Below are 19283 nucleotides of genomic sequence, written 5' to 3'. Positions count from 1 at the left end.
TGTCCGACGGCCAAAACGAAGTTCAACAGCAACTGACATGCGTGGCAAGTTCCTTGATGGCAAAACGTACACCCAGAAGTCTCTAGTCAGTGTACTTAGTCCCCAAATACAATCTATTTTCCAGGCACTGTTCAAAATTCCGTGAAGCAAGGAGAGCAAGGTAAGGTAGACGTAATCAGAAGACAATCCTATGAGTTTTCCAGGTCAGGCAACGTGCAGGCGGCAAGGTACTTAAACGTGTCCAAAGATAAACCCAAAGTCGGTCCGTGATCAGGCAGGAGGCAGGCAACGAGGAGTTGAGTTGAAATCCAAAGGCAAAACAGCAGTGGTCCGTGGTCAGGCAGGGTGCAGGCGACAAAGACAGAAACAGAATCCAGATATGCAAAACTATTAGCGGTCCGTGGTCAATTCAAGGAAGGCAAGAAGAAAAGTTTACAAAAACCCAAAACAGCAAGGTTCGTAACGCCACCGAAGGTTGTTCAGAAGCGCCGGCAACTTCAGGGGGAAGGGCTTAAGAAAGATGAATCATGTGACTGCATTGCGTGCTGCCGTCAGCGCAGGGCGGGCCAACCTGCGGTGTAGAGGACGCCAGCATTGCCAAGCGACCTTCCAGGTGCCAGGCTGCGTTCCAGGTAAGCAGAAAGTTTTATGGATGCGGCCCGCATCCTTGTGCAAAAGCATGCGATTACGGGCATGCCTACACTTGTATTTCACTACTGCCCGTACCTTCCCTGCTACTTTACCAGGACGGCAGGGAAACCTGACAAGAATAAAGGAAAAGTAGGAAGAGGAGGGGAAGCAGAAGAGGAATAAGAAAATGAAGAGAGAGAAGAAAAATGACTGGAAGAGGGAAGTATTGATAAAAGAGAGGAAAGGAAAGCTGTAGAGTTCAAGGAACAAAGGTCACGACAAGAAAGAGAAACAGGGGGACGAGGGAGAGAACAAGAATCAGGTAGAGCCGGATAAAAAAAAGAAGAAAGTGATCAGATGAATAGGTACAATAGGCAACTACAGGAGAGTAATCAGTGTTAATACAAATATTGTAACAAAAAGAAGAGAATAAAAGAAAAGTAGGAAGAGATGGGGAAGCAGAAGAGGAATAAGCAGACAAAGGATTCATAAGTGGGCGAGAAGTAGGAGAACAGGGAGAGGAAAAGGAGGAACGAAGAGTGATTACTCTAGAAGTAAAGAAATCAGCTAAATCAGCGGCAGAAAGCTGGGAAGACAGAGATGGATCAGGGGGACGAGGAGATAGAATAAAGCTTAATAATTGAAAAAGTCATCGCGGATGGTGAGAAAGAGAAGGTGTAAGAGAAGAAACATGTTGTTTCTTACCAGCTAAAAGAAGAGAATCATAAGAAGAGTGAAGAGAGTTTAAAAAGATCATCAGGGGCACAAGACTTCTTTCAGCGACAGAACAAAGGTCACGACGAGAAACGGAAACAGGGGAACGAGGGACAGAACAAGAATCAGGTAGAGAGGGATGAAAAAAAGAAGAGAGTGATCAGATGAATAGGTAGTATAGGCGACTGCAGGAGAAAAATAATATAAGTCTGAAAAATGAGTAATCAGTGTTAATACAAATATTGTAAAAAAAAGTATTATAAATACAATTGTGACAAACACATAATGACCAGATATAATTGTAATCAAGGTAAATAAGAACCATTGTAGTAATTCATGTGCAATACAATAATGACAAAACAATTGATCATAAATAATAATATATAACCAAAATAGTGATGGTTGGAAGGTTTTGAATAAATCTGAACCACTGGCACTGCTCTAGGCAACCTTCCACACCACTGTTTTTTAGCTTGTCTACGCCATTGCAAAATAGGTTCAGCCATATGTAATGTAATGTAAGCAAAACGTATACAGCACAACATTCGGCAGAGGGCATCTTGGCGCTCCTTGCAGGGCAAAAAGAGAAAAACTAAAACAGAAAAGTCTACATGGCCTTACAAAAGGCAGAGTGGCTAACCGTTGCCTAGACTGGGAATGATAATGAGTTCCAAAGGCCTGCGGCCACCACAGAAAGGGAATGACCCCCAATACGCCTGAATTTGAACAAGGGGATAGAAATAAGACAGGAATCAGCAGAGTGCAAAGTTCGGGCAGGGACATAGGGCCTACATTTGGCCTGAAGATATTCGGCCCCCTGGACATAGAAAGGCTGATGCATCAGGCAGAGAGCTTTGAAACAGATACGCTTGGTAACCGGGAGCCAGTGAAGACTCCTGAGAATAGGAGATATATGAGCCTGACAAGGGGTGGAGGTAGCAAAGTGTACTGCAGAGATTTGAAGGACCTGGAGATGCTGCATAATATAGGCTGATTGGGCAAGAAACAAAGAGTTACAATAGTCGATAGCAGAGGTGACGAGAGCCAAGACTACATGTACCAAGTGATGAACAGGGATAACGGGGAGAACACGACGCAGGAGCTTAAGCTGGAAATAGCTTAACAGTTGACAGATAGAACTCACCTGTGACTCCATTGAGAGAGAAGAGGACATTTTGACACCAAGATCTTTGACAATAGAGACAGGAGTTGTAAATGGGCCAAGGGAAGATGGCCAGAAGTCAGGAGTCCAAAATGAAGAAGCAGAGGGGGGCCCACCACCAGCACCTTGGTCATATCCCCATTCAACTTGAGCCAATTGTTCCGCATCCATTCTCCCACGGCCCCCAGACAGGCACAGAACCTGGTTGCCAATTCAGAGATGGAAAGATCAAGACGGACCATGATCTGGGTGTCGTTAGCATAGGAATGGCATAGGGAGCCATGAGAGAAGATGAGTTTGGTCAGAGGTTGAAGTAGGCATTGAATAAGACCGGGGATAGGGAGGACCCTTGAGGAACACCATAAGTGAGGGCTGCTGCCGAAGACAAGAAAGGAGGAACAGAAAGAGTTTGGCAATGGTCTGAAAGAAAAGAGGAGAACCAGGCCAGGACGGCACCCGAGAGGCCGGCCTCTGCCAGGCGATCTAGCAGGACCCCATGATCAATGGTATGAAAGGCAGTGGAAAGATAGAGCAGAAGCGAAGCACTAACGCCGCCTATGTCCTGGGCCCGAGACAGAGACCAAGACACTCTCGGTTGCTCACCTTGGCCGGAAACCAGATTGCGATTAATGGAAAAAAGAAGATTGTTCAAGAAAAGTAGTGAGTAAAGGACAGACCAAACGCTCAAGCAACTTCATAGGAAAAGGAAGGAGAGATATAGGACAGAAGTTGGCAGGGACCCTAGGGTTCATGGAAGGCTTTTTCTGCAGTGAAATGGCTGTTGCATGCTTCAAAGAAGACGGGATAACACCAGTGTGAAACTAAATGTTCACAGCATGAGTTAGCAAATTGACAAACTGGGGCACAATGTCTTTAGTTATCGAAAGAGGAAAAAAATCCCCAGGGGAAGCAGACTTAACTGTAGATATGGCCAGCAAGACATCACTAGAAGAGAACGTGGGAAACGTGGACCATGAGCTGACAGGGGGTGATACAGAAGAAGGCAGACAAGACAGAAGAGAAGAGAAAGAAAGAGGAATAATGTTGGACCTGATTTTATTAATTTTTTCCACAAATAAAAGGGACAAGGAGTCGCAAAGGTCCTGCGTAGGGGGAACTAGAACAGATGGATCAGATGGTGCAGAGAAGAGACCATGCACAATCTTAAATAATTCCTAGGACAAAACGATTTTGGCAGTGGGAGCATAAGAAAGTCTCCATTTACTGTCCGGGCTGCAAACGGAGTGCCCGGAGCTCATCAGAGAACCATTGCTGAGATGGACAAGAAGAAGATCTAACCGTCTTCAGCGGGGCAAGGGAATCTGCCACCAAGCCCAATGTGTCAGATAGAGTGGCTAGGTCCGGGGGATCAGCTCCAGAGTACTGGGCACATAAAAGTGCAGAGATATCAGCGTGGAGAACAGAACGCCACTCACGACGAGTGAAGACCTGAGCATAAGGGGAGTGCTGCCGTCATTTAATGTCCCAGGAAAATGGGACAAAGAAATGATCTGTCCATGACCCTGGGAAGGACGGAAAAACCGTAACCTCTGAGTACTGCGACGAAATGAGGTCCAAGATGTTGCCCAATTTATGAGCAGGCCCAATAACTCCTTGAACAAATGAAACTTTCTGCATAGCAGAGATAAAGCTTTGAATTTTCGTGTTACCCAGATCATTAACTTGTAGATTAAAATCACTGAGAACAACAAGGTGTGCATGCCTGAACTGAATATCTGCTGCAAAATCCAGGACAACGTCATAAAAGGAAGGGTCAGGGAACGGGGGACGGTAGACCACTATACAATGAACACAAAAGGTAGATGATATAGAGGAAAGCAACAACATGGCCTCCATTTTCATCTGGTGGCTAATAGCAAGCAGAGTGCCGGAGTAGCAAGATTTAAAAATAATGGCAATGCCACCCCCAGACCAGGGAGGGGGTGGTTATCATATAGATTTTTTAATTTGGAGGGAGAATTTGGGTGAGAACAGGGCCCGATGCTTTGCTAAGCCACGTTTCAGTGACACAAGTAAAATCTGGGACAAAATCTGTGAGAAGATCATGGCAAAAAGCAGAGTGGGCAGGCATAGACAGAGCATTGTAAAGTATACAATTTAAGGACATTTGAGAAGAGGACACAGGGCTGTTTACCTTCTCATGTATCACACTGCCTCCTGGAAACGCTGTAGACGCAGGGGCTAACAGAAGTAAGTGTTCGAGAGTAGGTAATGCGACCAGAAATGGCTGGAATGATCCAGGGGAACAAGCCACCCGAGCTGGCCGAGTCGCAGACTGGCTCAGACCTGCTTGACTTTGGCGTGCACGGTGTGATCCCGCTGCGCTCGTCCATTGCGCCTCCTTGAGACAGGTGTCTAAATAAACACATGATGTCGCAGGGGCCAATCGAGTGGACCTCAGGGGAGCAGTGAGGGGGAAAAAGACTGCTGCCAGGTGAATGCAGGGACCAGAAAGTAAAGACAGACAGCCACCGGAATGAGCCCCGGGGCTGAGGGAGACCAGGCAATCTCGAGCCGCGATTGCGGTACAAGGAGAAAATAAAATAAATAATAAAGAACAAAGGATCAAATAAATGTAAATCAGTGATGCAGGCAACTGTGAAAAGTAGGTCCCCAGTCACACACCGTGGGCCTTGTTAGCCAGTCCGTGAAATGAAAATAAAATAAAATATTGAAACGAAAACAAACAGCAAAAGCATTAAAGTATAAGTGTGATTGAAGCAATCAGAACAGCAATAGCAGGCAGAGCAGGGGCGAGTAAACACCTTACCTGCTAATCAGTCAGGTACTGCCACCAATGGGAGCAGCCCCGCCTGAACTGCTAGGCAAGGTCCCCTCTGCAAGAGAGGTACAAGGGAAGTGACCAAGCAGTTCAGGCTGGACTGACCCTTTTGGAGTGGGAGCAAGTCTGATTTGCATATGGTCTTTCCCCTTTTGTAATGGCTTGACAGGCAAAGAACAAATGATCTAGAGGGTTGCCCAGAGCAATGGCAGAGGTTAAGATTCATTCTAAACCTTCCAACCATCACCTCTTTTATTTTGTTATAATCACCCCGAGTGGGACGGATATGCACAGACGCGCGTCCCATGCTTGCTGTGCCTAGAGACCCAAGTTACTCCTCATTGATGAGACCCAACCAGGCTGAAACATGTTTGGGGATGCTTGGGGTCTCCTGCAGAAGTGATCTGACCTAGCAGTTCGGGCAAGTCAGCCCATTTTGGGGGTGTGACGAAGCCTGATTTGCATATGGTCTTTCCCCTTTTATAATGGCTTGACAAGCAAAGAACGATGATCTGGAGGGTTGCCCAGAGCAATGTCAGAGGTTAAGATTAATTCTAAACTTTCCCACCAGCACCTCTTTTGTTTTTTTTTGCATAAACAATAAAAATCAAGGTGAATAAAAAACATTGCAGTAATTCATAAAAGATACCACAGTGACAAATAATGAAAATTGATCAGATATGGTTAAAACTAAGGTGAATACAAAACATTGCTGTAAATCAAGAAAACGCCACAGTGACAAAAAATAAGTAGATCAGACTAGTGTGGCGAATAGAATAAGTGGTAGTAATTCATGAAAAATACCTGAGTGGCAAAAACAAAGATTGATCAGAAATAATTATAATGAAGGTGAATACAAAATTCTGGTAATTCATGAAAAATACAATAGTGACAAAAAATAATATAATGATTAGAAATAATAATAACCCAGGTGAATTAAAACATTGTAACAATTCATGGAAATTGCCATAGTGAAAACAAAATATTGATCAGAAATAATAATTATCAAGGTGAATAAAACATATTTTAAAAATAGTCATAAATGTTATGCTATGTTTTGAAGCTTTTATACTATGACAAATCACTGAATCAAAGTGCCTAGGCTTGTCTGGAAATTGGCATATAACGCCCTCTGCTAGGATATCCAGATCCCGGTCTGCGGCAGAAAAATGGAGAAGGTGAAGGATAATAGGATGAGAAAGAGGCAATGAGGGCCAGAGACACAACTGAGGGAGTGGAGCAGCAGGGAGAAGGATACTTCATGATTTCATGGGTGTATGTAGGTCTCGTTAGGTGTACCATAGTCCTACAATGCAAAACAAAGGCATGTGTCCGAAGGTGTTTGCGATCAGTCAGGCTGTATTTGTGAGTCAAATTTGAAAGGCAAACGGAAATATGTACATAATGTAATGTTTGGATGCCTGAGGGACTCGAGATGTGCTTGGCCAATCCCTTGAAGTTTGATGCCTTGTTTCCTAGTCATATAGGTCAATGTTACCAGTGGCAAAACTCAGGAATAGTAATTGTGGCCCAGTCAACGGTGGACCGTAAAATGGTGAATGTCGGAGGCTAACAGAGGGGACGGACGGATTAGCATGGACTGCTTGCCTGAATCAGATATTGACAGTCTGGTCACTTCAACGTGAAGCTGTCTCATTAATAAATGTATTCCGTGTTCATATTGTGCTACCATTCCTTTCAATTCCCAAGGATACAAAGAGAAGTGTCCTACACGCGGCCACACAACTCATCAGTGGTCAGTGGAAATACGACCACATCACCCCGGCCCTCATCAACCTTCACTGGCTCCCACTGCACACATGAAACACCTTCAAGTCTTCCTGCATCATCTATAAGGCAGTCACCCTCAAGTCACCCAGCTACCTCACTGAGAAACTCAGCATCTACAGCGGACCGTGCACCACCAGAAGCCAGGACACATTCAGACTTGAAATCTGCTGCTGCTAAAAGGAAAGGACCAGAACCAAAGCCTTCTCTGCCTTTTCCGAATGATTATGGAACTTTCTCCCCGTCAGCATCAGACTCAACCCCACCCTCCTACAATTCAGAAAAGAACTCAAGACCCACCTCTTCAAGAAGTCTCTCCCCCTCAACACCTAGTCCATCACTTCACCTCCGTTCCTCCTGACTCGCTAGACACCCCCACCTTGTACAGCTATACCCCTCCTCTGTACCCTTCTGTATCCTAGCCCGTCTGTATATCTGTTCTTTTGTATACCTCTGTAAAGCGCTCCATTGTGTATCTGTATTGTTTTATATCACTGTAAAGCACTCCATTGCTTCCCGAAACTAGGTCTGTGCTCAATAAATACAATAATATTAATAATAATAATAATAATAAATTATAATAATAATAATAATAAAAAGGAGGCCCCCGCTGCTGGGTTGGGTAAGGTATATGGAGACATAGTTCAGATAACACGCCATGTTATGTAGTGTCACAAAACACCCCCAATGTCCAAAGACATCACTGCAGTAGTCTGAATGCACCCATGTGCTGCCCAAAAGCCAGCCACTGATGATGGGCAGTTGCTCTGAAGAATGCTGGTGCAAATGTTGGGTATTGACAGCTAACCCCAAAACTAAGTAAGATGCAAAACTAAATCTCCACTCCAATTCATGCACTTGAAAGGCATCATACAGAACAGTGTCCACCACGAACACAGGGTAACAGGTAGCATTACACCCATAGAAGATGTGCATGGTCATGTGCATTGAGACTTACACAGTGAATTAAATAACTATGTCAAATGAGTGAGTGAGTGAGTGAGTGAGTCAGTGAGTGAGTGAGTCAGTGAGTCAGTGAGTCGAGTGAGGACATTTCCAATTGAAACCAGATTAGGAGCAAACCACATCAAACAATATACTCCATCCCCACACATAGAAATGAATGTACCCGCACACACAATTATGCACACCTCTGTACTTTGACTAAGATAACAGCTGACAAAATGAAGAATTGAATTCCACGCAAACAATTAGCTACTGTAGGGTTAATTCGAATAAGGTTGCAGAGAGATAATATGACCATGGTTAGCAATCAAAGGCGTACCTTCTACCCTGTGGTATATTTGAAAGAGTACAAAGGGGACAATAGGAAGGGCAGAAGTACTCTGTCGCCCATGAAAAACATCTGCACCAAAAAGGGACCAGAAAGGCTGGGTAGGTATCATAATGGAAGAAATGTAACAAAAAGCTCAAGGGCGTAGGAGCAGATACCAGAGGGTGGGACATAATATCATGCAGCGGGTCATACAAGAACGACTGAATGATCTCGCTGAAATACAAGACCCTGCCTTAAGGCTGGACAATCGGTCACATCATCTCCCAGATATCAAAGACAGCGGAAGGCCTACGGGAAAGTGAGGACATCAGGATGTATGTGGCAGTGATCCAGAACCACAAGTGAGGCTAGCGGGCAATGAGGAGGAGCAAGGAAGTCTTCATGAATTGCAGGAGAATGATCCGGCATCGGGAGACGTTGAAGGGATGCCCCATATATATGGCAGAAGATGTACCAGGCTAAGAGTACAAACTCTGAATGAGACAGGAGTGCTGAAGGCGGGTGGCAAATCTCAGCTGCAGGACCTAAAGGGCAAATATGGCAGAGGGTTGCAAAAGGAGGCTGACAACTGTGTGATAGAAAGAGAACAAAGGGACATTTGGAAGATTGCGTCCCAGACTGTACTGAATGGGGAGTACCGTCATTCGAGAGAACACTACCCAAGAGGGAGGTGTGTACATTGGCATAAGGGAAACATAAATTGTGTGTGCATGCAAAAAGTAGCATAGCAAACAGTAGTTGAGCATTGAAACATACATGTAACTTCATTCATGGGTTGATGTAAACTCCAAACATGCAAAGTTCTTCTAGCTTATTCCCAGGTGCCATCTCCATTTCTAGCCAATAGGGAGACATAGCTGAGTCCATGGCGACACAGGAGTGGGAGCGGGTGGGTAGGAGCAGGAGGGGCGAAATCCTCACTACCAGGCTGCATCCAGAGGGAGTGTCATGATTTGAAGCAGAACTGCGGGAGCCACAAGCAGTTGCCACAAATTCAATCACAACTCCCACACTACCTTCAATCATGTTAAATGTTAAAGGTATTTGTACCGCGCACCGTCACCAACGGAGTTGTTCCCCAGGCACTCTGGCGGATCTGCAAACGAGAAGGTGGGATGGGTTAGTAAGGTGAAGAGGGAGTAGGATAGTGAGAGGAGTGATGTTCTGTTGGCAGCTTCAACTCGCTATACACAGAGCTTTGGTGCGTGTATCGGATCGATGCCCGTCCACGTGTGCTGTTGGTGCGGCTTATCTGTTGTTGCACGAGAGATGGTTGTGTGAGTTTTTTGAGTGAGATAAGTATGTAGAGGTGTTAAGTATTTTTGGTTAGTGGGTTATATGATATTTAACATGCTAATATTCACAATTCTGTCTAAGTGTGGCATATGCTAACATTCACAATCCTGTCTAGGTGTGGTGCAGGCTAGTGTTCACAATTCTAGATGTGGCACTTGCTTACCTTCACAATTCCATCTAAGTGTGGCAGATGCTAACATTCACAATCCTGTCTAGATGCGACGCAGGCTAATGTTCACAATTCTAGGTATGGCATTTGCTAAGCTTCACAATTCCATCTAAGTGTGGCAGATGCTAATGTTCACAGTCCTATCAAGATGCGATGCAGGCTAATGTTTGCAGTTCTGAGAGTGAGACGTCCTAACATTCAAGATCCATCTAAGTGTGGCCCATGCTGACTTTCACAATACTATCTATGTGTGGCATGTGCTAACATTCACAGTCCTGTCTCGATGCGACACATGCTAATGTTCACAATTCTAGGTGTGACATCTGCTAACCTTCACAATTCCATCTAAGTGTGGAAATGCTAACATTCACAGTCCTGTCTAGATGCGACGCAGGCTACTGTTCACAATTCTAGGTGTGGCATTTGCTAACCTTCACAATTCCATCTAAGTGTGGAAATGCTAACATTCACAGTCCTGTCTAAATGCGACGCAGGCTACTGTTCACAATTCTAGGTGTGGCATTTGCTAACCTTCACAATTCCATCTAAGTGTGGGAGATGCTAATGTTCACAGTCCTGTCAAGATGCGATGCAGGCTAATGTTTGCAGTTCTGAGAGTGAGACGTCCTAACATTCAAGATCCATCTAATCTTTCATCAAGATCCAGCATATGCTGACTTTCACAATACTATCTATGTGTGGCATGTGCTAACATTCACAGTCCTGTCTAGATGCGACGCAGGCTAATGTTCACAATTCTAGGTGTGGCATTTGCTAACCTTCACAGTTCCATCTAAGTGTGGCAGATGCTATTTTTTACAGTCCTATCAAGATGCGATGCAGGCTAATGTTTGCAGTTCTGAGTGTGAGACATCCTAACATTCAAGATCCATCTAAATGTGGCACATGTTGACTTTCACAATACTATCTATGTGTGGCATGTGCTAACATTCACAGTCCTGTCTAGATGCGGCGCAGGTTAATCTTCACAGTTCTCTCTGAGGTGTGTTACATATTAACATTGGCAAGTGTGCTAGTATGTAATGCAAGGCAATATTAACAGTCCAGCCATGAGTAGATTTAGGCTGGAGGGCACACATCTCTATAACTATGTGTGGTGTAAGTCTATGGCAGTCTATGTTATAGAAAGGTAGGTAGAGTGGCAGGGGCTTTCTGGAGTAGAGTAATTGCTCTACACCCCACCCATGTCACACTTACAGTTTTTGTTGGTGTCTGTTGTCTGCTGGCTTCATTGGCCTCCCCCTGTGGACACATGCAGACACATCTTGGAGCCGCCCTTTGCCTCGGGCCCTTCGCCGCAGGGGCTGCCGGGCAGAGGGCTACCCTGGGAAGGTCAGTTAAAACCAAGTGTCCCACCAATCATGTCCTTGGGGGAGGCAGCTGTATGGTAATGATCTTTCTCCAATCAGGCATGGGGGAGGGAGAGGGAAGTGAAAGGGTGCCGGGGCTACAACGGCAGGGGCCGCATCAGGGTACAAACAATGCCCTAACCATGAAAAAAGCAGGCCCAGGAGGGTCGCTGCACTAGATGGCTCACCTGCACTCGCTCTCAGTTTAAAGTGCTGCTCCACTTTTTATATTTTCATCACAATGAATTGCTTTAAATGAATGATTTGAAAAGCCAGAACGGGAAAAGCGTCCTTTTATGACAGAAAATGAGTGAATGGTCGATGAGGCCAAATGCCAAATTTGGACCTATTGCTCCCCACTTTTCTACAGTTCGACCATCTGCTTGCCAGGAACCAAGATCGACCAAAATTATTCAGGTGTCGGACTGAAGCTGCCAGACGAGCAATCACCCCAACACAGTACCGAGGTTTCTGAGGTTCACACAAAGCAAAGCATTCCCATATCACACAGCACTGGGAGCCCTGTTGTTGTTCTGCCACACCCTCTCCAGGACCATCACACAAAAGAAACAGTCCCAATCTTGTGTAGATTACACATAAAGGGATGGAATTCTTTTGCCTCTCCTTGCTCCATCATCCAGCCCCTGGTCTCAATCTGTATATTCCCTGGTCTCAGGGCACAATCTTCACATTTTCAAGCATATTCGTGCTCCTTCTGACCCCATAACCTAACTAGTGCACTGTCCCTTTCACCCCTGTTCCTATTGGTTATTTAAACAAAAGAGCTGTTACTCCAACACAACCCAATGATCCCACGTATGTCTGGACAAGAAAGCTTAATCCCAGTGGGGCACAATGGAAAACATCCATCCAGGTGGGCAGCCAGGCTCCGGGACCCCAGACCAAATGTCAGACAGGCTCAATAAGGCACAGCAGCGCCATGATGACAAGTACATTAAACTATTCTTAAATGCAGCGTAAAAAGAACTCATTCAGGCCCAAATGTCATGTCTAGCAAAAAGAAGAGTTTGTTCGTATGGATAGCATAGCAAACTGCAGATAAATGTGGGATATGTTACCCTGGCCGTAGGAGCCCTATATACAATAACCTATCTGGCGGCCATCTTTGATCTTTAGTGTGCAGTATGAATTGTGCCTAGGTGTGCATGTTGTGTGGTATATGTGTCAAGAGGTGTGGTATGAGCATTGTGTGTTGTGATGTGGCATGTGTCTTAAGTGCTCTGACCACTGAATGTTGAGTAATATGTGCTGTTTTGTGTATACGTTTGTATGTAGTGTGTGTGTGGGGGGAGGGGGTGTAATATGCAATGCCATATGATTTGTATGGTTTGTGGTGTGTGGTATTCAAAGGCAACTGGCAAGGAAGGGAAGGAATGAGTGAGTGTTGGCTGGCAGAAGAGGGATTAGGTGGGGTAGTCTGGGAGCTATGGGAGGGCCTAGGAGGAAAGAGTAGGTAAATACGGAAGGGTGAATAGTTGGGGTGAGGAGGGGAGAGAAGGGCAAAGTACTCTGGAGGGAGGGATTATGGTCAGAATAAGAAAGGTAGGCAGATAGGGATAGGGCCGAAAGGAGGAAGATATGGTGGGGTGTGGAGGGGAGGAGTGGGTGTGAGAGAAGAGGGTAGGGAGTGGGTGGGAGTGTGGGATGAGTAGGTGAGTGGTGAGGAGACAGGAGTAAAGGCTGAGAAGGGGTAACAATTAGGTGCAAGGAAATATGAGGATATGACTAGAAGGGTATATAGGCCAAAGAGTGTGAGGAAAGAAGTCTAGTTAGGAGGAGAACAATTATAGGGTGAGACAGGGGAAGGTATGCTTGAGGGATAGGCCTGGTTATCCTGGAATCTCTGGGTTTTCGTTTAATAGCATCTTAGCTGCATTTGTTGGAAAACAGCATTTATTTTGTTTTAAACAGAACTTCTGTGAAGACAGAGGTCATATTCGTAAAAGAAAGTGAGGGCACTCATTAAAACAACGGAATGTGATGTGATGTCACCAGAAATTAGCATATACAGTGAAATATACACATTTCATTAATTTGACTTTGCATAACCATACAAATTGCACAGGACGAATGGCATTTGCATTTCATAAAATCAAGACACACAAAAAAACAAGCGAAGATATTTTCTTCTAATAGTGTTTTGAAAACAATAAAAGGTGTGCATGTTTTACACTCCAAAAATCAATACTAATGTTTTCCCTGAAACATGCAGTCCTGAAATGTGACATTTCAATTTAAGTTCTCTGCTATTTCTAATCGGATTGTATGGTGCAGTGATGAACTGTCCGGCCTGGTGACCATGGTTCGAGTCTTCATAAATTCAGGAAAAACAGCCAATGTTTTTCATTGTACACACAGGGCCTCATTACAACTCAGGCGTTAAGGTTTAACGCCGTCGTTAACCCTTAACGCCTGATTCCGATTTTAACGGCTGCTTTTAGCAGCCGTTAAAATCCATGGCGCTAACCCGCCATGATGCTAATTACGCCACCGTAATTTACGGTGGCGTAATTAGCGCCTTCCCCACTCCCATTATGCCCTATGGGGCAAAAATGGGAATGGGGAAGGGAAAATGGGAAATGGGGATTTACCGCCCCACTCACCTTGGAATGGGGCGGTAAATCCGCCATACACCATGGTGTAAACATAGTTTACACCATGGTGGTAAAGTTGGCGTAATTACCGCCTGGGTCGTAATGACCCCCACAGCCTCTAAAATAAACGGTTGGACGGTGTCGACCTCTGAAAAAAGTGGGCGACCGCCGTCCACCCACGTGTCCCCTAGACTTGAGCCCTGGGTGAAGGACACGTATAGTTCTTATAAATCGAGTGGCTACATGCAGAACTGGTTAAGACATTTTTATTACACCAGTAGAATGTTTACTGCTTCAATTAAGTCATTGGGCCTCATTACGACCCAGGAGGTAAGTTACCGCCTGGGCCGTGACTTTACCACCATGGCGTAAACTATGTTTACGCCATGGTGGTAGGCGGACTTACCGCCCCATTCCAACCTTGGCGGGGCGGTAAATCCCCATTTTCCCATTTTCCCTTCCCCATTCCCATTTTGCCCCATAGGGCATAATGGGAGTGGGGAAGGCGTTAATTACGCCACCGTAAATTACAGTGGCGTAATTAACTCCATGGTCCCTTAGCGCCATGGATTTTAACACCTGCTAAAAGCAGGTGTTAAGTCCGCCATGGCGCTAAGGGACCTCGTACTCAGGCGGTAAGGGTCGGCGCTGTTTACGCCGCCGTAAAACCCTTACCGCCTGAGTTGTAATGAGGCCCATTAACTCTCATAATTCCCTTGAATAAAGCCAGTGCAAACAGTTCCCATGAGGAGGTGTTTTGGGCGGGGAGGGGCAGGAACTGGGTGGGAATGGTCATAGGGATTAGCATGGCCAATAACGTGTGGGCAAAAAACCAAACAACACCTAAAACCTTTGTGTCCCTCCTCATGTGCCATTTCTCTCTGTACTCTAGTGCAATAGTTTCAGCTTATAGAGCCACCTCATAGCCCAAACACAAAACTAGAGGCCAAAAATAACTAGAACGGTGGAAAGGCTGGCGAAACCGAGATTGCATGATTAGAACACTGCTCATGTGCGCGTGCACTGATTGGAACTGCTGCCATTCGTCTGTTACAGTTTATTATTTTTTTGTAGGCTGAACATGACGTCACGTGCAGGCAGCCATTTCCCCTCAGATCAGAAAGCTGCTCCTGTGGTTTCAGTGCCGGGCCTCAGGGAGGGAACGTTACGAACACCTCACATAACGTGCTTTTTCCACCGCTGGGCTCCAGCTCCCCGTCAGTTATTTGCAGCCGGGTTGATAGGTGCGTGCAAAGGTGGCACGGGCATGTGGTTAGGAAAGTAGGTGAGCGGCGGCTCCCGCGTTCATTGGCGCCGTTTATAAATAGCACTTTACTCGGGTTGACTCGTCTCTGCACAGATGTCATGATGCACGTGGCATAGAGAGCAGGAACACTTTCGATTCACGAGAAGCACACTTTAGGGGAATTGTGAATTCATTGTCTTTCGCTGTATTGGAGTTGTATGCTTATTAAAATTCTCATACAATCAGGGCCGGCCTAAGCGGCAACAGCGCCCTGGGCTGATTACAAAAGAATTGGCACGCCCTCTTCCCGCGCACCCTGGGTCAAGAGGGGGGGAGGAGGGGCAGGAGCGCCACATTTGTTTTCTAACTCCCCGCTCCCGTGCTTTGCAGGGAGTTAATCACTCGAATAGGGCGCTCATGTTAATGCTTGAGCGCCCTATTCCAATGTAAACTGCCTCGCACCCGCGTCCGTGCGAGAAGGTAATCATGTGAATAGGGTGCTGATGCTTTGTTATTAAATGCGGCCCGCCGCCGCCGTGGGTGCATTTAATGCCCCGCCACAGCAGGTGCATTTTTTATAACAAAAGAGCGCCTGCCGCGCCTTCTCCCACTACGCCAGCTCGGGGGAGCCCTTGAAAGACTCTCTGGAGTTGACGTGGCAGGGGGCTAATGGCACCCCGGGAGGCATGGCGCCCCGGCCGGTCACCTGGCCCGCCTTGCCCTAAGCCCGGCCCTACAAACAATGGCAATATAATATCGAATTGCTCTTTCGAAGAAGCCGGTTTAGCAGGGACTTTAGTGTAATTCTGTGTTTTGCTGAATCACAATACCCCCATTTTCGATCGTTTAGTCACATTAGGGGTAAGTTACTCCTACGTCTTGCCATAGCTTGCACCTGAAAACGTAATTGCTGAAGAACGCAGGTTCAACTTATTACTATTGGAAAATCCATGTCGTTTACGCCTGATTCAGGAAACGCCCACTTGCACGGGGTGGTCTGTTAAGGAGTACCCTTGTTCCAGAATAATTTGCGATGGAGCTCATTTTACAAAAATTCGTAAATTGCATGGAGTGGAAACCTAAAATGTGCACTTGTGTGCAAACAGGTCACCTGCGTACAATTTTTGACATTTGCAGTATAAAGCGCAAACGGGAGGTGTAAACAGCAGGCATATTGTGTGTAGACTTCCCTTTGCATTTCGCAAAGCAAATGGATTAAACTCTGCCCGGTATTTACTCATGGCAGTCAGCGTGTATAATGGATTCCTATGGAATCCGCCTGCTTTTTGCTGGTTGGAAAAGCAGGTGGATACAATAGGATTTACTTTGTTTGACAGCCGCATTGGATTGTCAGCTGGGCGTAAAATAAAGTGGTTTTTGGGGGTCTAGGGAAAAGGGGGCAGAAACTCATTTCCATGCCCTCAGCTGGCTTCCAAAACCAGAAAAATCCTTGGTGGTGAAGGCATTAAGGTCGGCGTAACACCTTTAAACCTTTATTGGCACCTTAATTGGCCCTCAGTACTTGGAAAGTGAGCCCCTGCATCTTAAACTGAAACACATTTACACAAAAATGTCTCTAGAGATTTGTTCTAACTCCAAAAATGGTTTCCAACACATATTATTACCCTTTTAACTCTAGACATACCATGCATTTACACTTACTTGAATTTACTTTCACACTTAAGTGTGTTCACAAACAATCTTTGAAGTTTTATGAATATACATAAAGCTATACTTTTGTCGGTGAGTACCTCTTCTCCATTCAGATACACCTTGTGAGTTATATAGGTGTAAGTTACTAAATTGTGCTAATTTTAATAATTCTATTATTTGGCACATTCTGTGTAGGTTTATAGAAACGGTTCTATGTTCTTTCATTGTCAGACATAATTACGAATGCCTTTTAAACGTGTATAGAATTACGAAAAGGTCGAGTTTTCCCCCAAACACACCTTCTGCCACCTATTTATCTGCCCTTTCCCACCCGACCCAATAAATTTGATTACCTTTCTCGTCATTTCGTACACGTTTAAAATGCAGTCGTAAAAATGACAGGTGATGAAACGACGTTATATCATAGAAGCAGCCACACCTCCATATTAGTGGAGATGTTTGTAGCCAAGGGTATAGTTTGACTGTTCTTTTTCTGCCTCTGGCAAATGAAAATGGATTGATTTATTGTTCTTTATTTGGGGATTTGTATAGCGCTGTGAGTCACCATATGACAGCCTCTAGAGCTGGGGCAGAGCCAGAGGGAAGACGAGGACCTGATGTTAAGGTTGATTTAGTAGTCTAAAGGCATAGGCTTCCTCGCGTGGACAAGGAAAACACAAATATAGCCTTGAAATGTGATGATTACACAGATAGCAAAAATCCACATTCACAAGTGAAGCTAGAAGTGTTCTGTGGCATCTGATTGGGTAGCAGTGGCCGTTAAGTTGCGGTTGTCTCATGTCTTAGCCCGGAAGGATAGCGCAGGGCCAACGCACACATTTTTTAAACAAGACAGTGGGCCTCATTACGAGTTTGGAGGTAAGAATCCTCAATTACCGGCATACCGGTACGAACGTGTCCGTGTAGTACTGCCTCCGTAAACAACATCTGATTACAAGTCAGCGTGCACGAGCGTACCGGCATGCCGGTAACGTCCCTAAACCCCCCAATAGCCGCATCAACAAATGCGCTGATACCTCCTCCCCCATCGATGTCCCCCTTAATAACGGCACCATTACCGTTACCGGAAGTAATGTCATCGCCCGAGCGGGAATTGCGCTGGTGGCCATCTTGGAAAACACAATCCATCGCAATCCTCTGCTGAAAGGACCTGTGCACAAAAACTCTGTACCCTTGCTGAAAGAAAATGTCGAAGGCAACCAGAAAAGGCACTCCACGCCTGCGGAAACCCCGCTTCTGTGATGACAAACTGAATATGCTGGGAGACACACTTGTCGAGCATGCTGACGTGGTGTTTTGTGCGGACATGCGGCATGCAGTGCAATTGAGAAAGAAAAAATATGGGAGGAGGAATCCAGGAAGGTCACTGCAGTGGGAACAACCCCACGAAGTGTGAAGATTGCAGAAAGCGATGGGATGACCTGCGCCTGCGAGTCAGGAACATATAATCTGCCAACCGCAGCCAGGGGCAGGCAACATATGGCGGTCCTAACTCCCCCTTCAAGTTGGTAAGGTGGGACGAAACATGTAGCTCCATCATGGATATGGAGTCGAGAGAAGGATTTGGACATGCAGAGTATGGAGTCCCATCATCGGATGATGACGGTGAGTGACCCTTTGCGCACTACAGAAGTCCCCACACACCTGTAACATCCCATGTACAAAGTTGTCCACCAATTGTGAAGTAGATGATAGCAAATACATGGCCCTTCAGCCACACTTACACACATCCCTAACCAGGGCTTTAAGTGGGGTAAGAAATCGAGGGGGGCCCTCATTTGGTGGCGTGGCTTGTGGGAGGGGCGTGGCCTAAAAAGTACGCAAATCGTAGGCTATGCACACAAATATATATAAATGTTATATATTTGTGTGCGTACCTTACTATGGTTTGTGTACCATGCAAGCCATCTTTTCTAAACATAGAAATATGTAACATATTTCTACGTTTATAAAAGATGGCTTGTGTGCATACCCTACGGTTTGCCTAGTTTTCAGGCAATCTTTTTTTAAACATTTCAGGTTTATAAAAGATGACTTTGAAAGTACACAGTTCAAGCCATCTTTTATAAAGCTTTGACTACGGACAAAATTGTCCGTCGGCAAAGCTTTATAAAATATGGCTTGAAATGTGTACTTTTCAAGCCATCTTTTATAAACCTCTAAATATGTCCAGGAATCCCCAGGTTCGCCGAGGGTTAAAGACACCTCGGCGACCTGGGGAAACAAAGGGACAGTAATTGCCTCTGGTGACCTCTCACGCGAGGGGTCACCAGATGCAGTTACTATGACTGACAGAAGTGGCAGCCAGTCACAGCGTCACTGTGGCTGGCTGCCACTTCTGTCAGCTTGCGGCTGCAGCCGCGACGGGATAATGCATCCCGCCAATGTTGCGGTAGGACGGGGGCCCCGGCAAGGCCCAGGCTCAGTCCCACTTTAAGCACTGTCCCTAACCCAAACGCCACATCCCTGCCACAAAAACACACAACCATCATGTGCATGCACACACACAAATCCCTGTC

The sequence above is a fragment of the Ambystoma mexicanum genome, chromosome 12 (assembly GCF_040938575.1).
Source record: "Ambystoma mexicanum isolate Mex_15411 chromosome 12, UKY_AmexF1_1, whole genome shotgun sequence".
Classification (NCBI taxonomy): Eukaryota; Metazoa; Chordata; class Amphibia; order Caudata; family Ambystomatidae; genus Ambystoma; species Ambystoma mexicanum.
Note: the sequence above shows the minus strand (reverse complement) of the source record.